The sequence below is a fragment of the Cyanistes caeruleus genome, chromosome 2, assembly GCF_971803275.1.
Source record: "Cyanistes caeruleus chromosome 2, bCyaCae1.hap1.1, whole genome shotgun sequence".
In the NCBI taxonomy this organism is placed as follows: domain Eukaryota; kingdom Metazoa; phylum Chordata; class Aves; order Passeriformes; family Paridae; genus Cyanistes; species Cyanistes caeruleus.
Genome location: NC_141702.1, coordinates 79,548,830 through 79,552,341, shown reverse-complemented (window position 1 = coordinate 79,552,341; position 3,512 = coordinate 79,548,830). Strand labels below are relative to the sequence as shown.

The following is a 3,512-nucleotide window of genomic DNA, read 5'->3' as shown; positions in this document are numbered from 1 at the left end:
AAGGTGGTTGCAGTTTGGCTAATGAGCCTTTTTTCATAATGTGGCTGATTATCTCAGGAGGCATGAGCTGAAGGGTCTGCATTAATCCCAGTCTGAAACAAACCCAGGTAACTGTTCTGTATGTGTAGTGAGGTAGTGCACTGTAGAGATATCCATGATTGCTCTTGGATGATGTACACGTGATAAAAAGGAGTGGACTTGGGAACGTGAGCCAGACTTCTCTGTTTGTGTGTCAGTGCTTGGATTGAATTCCTAATCTGATATCCAAAACAAAGAGAGCTGCAAAATCAGCTAAAGCTACTGCAGTGCTTCTATCAGTCCATTTGCTTATGCTTTAATTCTTTAACCACACATACATGTCCGGTACACGAAGCAAGTGAAGAGTTTCTGTTTGTGCAACACTGCTGCTAAATATTGACAGTTTTTTCAAGCTACTGGAAGCAGCTGAAAGGTAAGCATGCCAGGCAAACCAGGCCTGATTGCAAAACAATAATTCATTCAGTCAATTTGTCACTTAGCTGAAATTTGTGTTCCATTTAAAGAAAAATGGAAAGAGGAAATAATGAACTCAGTGCATTAGCTTCTACTAAGTCAGTCTTGAAGTTTTCTGGCTTCACATGAAGAAAAAGAAAGAAAAAGGAATGGAACAATATTTACAGATCTTTATTTAAATCAGTTAAATTTGGTACAAACTGCTGAAGAACTTTCTGCAGGCTTCTGAAGTCCTTAAATACACTCCCAGAGAAACTGATATAAAATCTTACTTTTACCCATTGCTTGCAAAGGGAGCTAGAGGGTAACAGCTCTGTTTTCTGGTGCAAACTGGAATAGAGCAATGTTGAGTCATGCTAGATTTAAAAGGTGTTTGGGATGCTAGAAGGTTGACTTCAGCAGGAGCTGACTATCCTAATTTCTGTGTCTTGTTAGGCATGAATATATCTCGGTGTGCCTTTTCCTTATACCTTAGGAACAGAACTCTGAGGCCTGTGTTTTCTGTTGGGAAATGTGCCTGTCCCAGGGACTCAGGTGGAGAGCTGCTGTGCTGTCCAGGGACCAGATCAGCTGGAGGAAGACCAGAAGCAAATAATGACAGCACAGCAGCAGCTTGCAACTGAACTGGAAGGTACTGCTATGAATGTTTCTGCCTCAGTCCCTCTGCTTGCTCACTGTTGACTACATGTGGTTGCTTGTTATAGTCTGATAAAAAGTTATTTTTGGTTAAAATTATCTTTCAGAATATAATTATTTCTTGCCTTCAATCCAGTGCTAGAGCAAATATGACCTAATAATGGTTCATATTTTAGGGCAGACCACTCTCTAATTAAAATAATTTCACCTGTATCTCTTGATTGAATATTTATGCAGATTTTCCAGGATTAGAAGGTGCAAAGCTTGGTGTGAACCTTCTGGTTCCCCCCAAAGTGCATGGCCTTTATATATATATATATATATATATATAAAATACTGCACTGGTATTACCATTGCTGAGGCTCACCTCCACAGAGAGGGTGGCTGATTGCAAGGTAAGACACAAATCACTTCACTTCTGCTGCATCACAGTTCACTTGGTGAAGTGATAATCCAGAAGCCTTCAGATTCAGGGAACACACTCTGTATCCAGGAGTTTAGAAGTCATACACTGACTTTGACTACAGGCATGTCATCTGCAAAAAAACCATGTCTTAATTTTAATTGCCCTACATATAAGTTCACCACTTTTCTTTGGCCCCTGCATTGTTGCTCTTCCTAAACATTGCATTGTACACTAGATTTTAAGAATAATAGTTGCAAGTAGGTATTTTAGGCAATTTGGGGCTAGTATAACAATGGAAATAAAACTATTCCATCCTGTTCACATAGGAGATGTGTGAAAACGGACACAAAACAAAAGACAGAGGAAAAAAAGAAAATTAAAAAGGTTAATAGGGAAGCAGTCTATTAATCTGATGTCAAAATGAATACATGTGAAATGGCTACTGAAAACAGCAATATTAATTGCAAATGTGTATGCACCTGACAAAATAGGAAGAGAAAGGTAAACACAGCAGATGAAAAGATCAGAGCCAGAGACGCCGGACAGAAGCAGAAAGCAGAAAAGAGGGTGTCAGAGACTTCATAAATGGCTTTGAGAAAAATAACTTCTAAATTTAGTAGACAATCTGTGAAATTTCTTTAACATGAAAGAACTATAATAGTATTTTTCATGATCTAAATTCCACAAAGCAGATTTGAAATTCTGGTAACTGTAAAGTGCAATTATGTGTAAAATGAAGAGCAAGGATATTTATCAAAGTAACTTTGTGGGTTTGGTTTGTACAATGACAAGCCCTTTGTGAATTACAGTGAAGTATATTGTGTTGAACTTATATATTTATCTTAGAAGCAAACAAAGTGTGCAAGTCCAGTTTCAGTGCAACTGGACAAACCATGGATACACTAAGATGAGATGGGTACCCCTGCACGATGTGTATAGGCAAGGTAGTACAAGAATTCAGTGTTTCTTCATAATTTTGGTCTTAGCTGTCAAGGATGACACTGACTTAGCTTACAAGGCAGGCCTATAACTGATTGTAAATTGCAAAGAAATTGCTTTACCTGTAAACTGTTCTTCAGCTTTCCTGAAGTCGGTTTTCTCAACTGCATGCACTTTGCCTCTGTCATTCCCAGTACTGCAGTTTTGCCTTTCACCTTTTTCCCCCTTATCTCTATCATTTGCTGTGACATGCAGCTTGAACAGGCAAAGTCTGTAAGCTAAGTTGAAATCTCATACTACTAATTTTGAGATATTTTAAGCACCAAATAGAGTCAATACTACTCTCCTCCCCCTTTATTTTTACAGGTGAAAATAATAAATTCATGTTAAAAAGAAATAACTGAAGATATTGCAGTGAAGAGGAAAGAAGAAAAACACAAGAGGGTGTTAACCTCAACATAGTAGCAGTAACTAGGTGGTTGTTTGGTCACCACATAAACCGATGGATCACACAGCCTAAAGAAAGTATAGACCTTTGTGAAATACTAAGTGCAGTAGAAGAACTTCAGTCCAATTCTTGTTTGTAAAATAAATTGTTTTATTTTAAGTAAAGTTAGACAAGTCTTCAACACCTGTGAACCACTCCCTGGATTTATTTCTTTTTATTGTCTGTATTCTTGCCGTCACAGAAGAGACAAAAGAAAGCTATTTTAGTAAGGGTTTAGGAAGAACTTTTTTCTGTGTAGGTGACTGCACAGTGGCACAGTTTGTTCAGAGAGGTTGTGGAGTCTCCCTCACTGGAGATATTCAAGAACTGCCAGGACAAAATCCCATGCCATAAAATGACCCTGCTAGAGGACTGAGGTGGGACCAGATGACCAGATGTAGTCCCTTTCAACCTGATAGTGTAATTCTGTGATATTTAGTGTCTGTGATACTAAACATTCATAGGAGGACAAGTATCCCTAGATGTGTAATTCAAATACTTTTAGTCTGGAAAGGTATCTACTAACTCTTTGTATGCTGATGTTTTGAATCT

At 38.2% G+C, this 3,512-nt stretch overlaps 1 long non-coding RNA gene across 1 annotated transcript; it reads left to right on the top strand.

Annotated features, from left to right (window-relative positions):
• Positions 1-3,108, top strand: LOC111927044 (uncharacterized). The gene is made up of 3 exons (XR_002863366.2): positions 1-107; positions 968-1,123; positions 2,840-3,108. It is a non-coding gene; the product is annotated as an uncharacterized LOC111927044 (long non-coding RNA).
• The last annotated feature ends 404 nt before the right edge of the window (positions 3,109-3,512 follow it).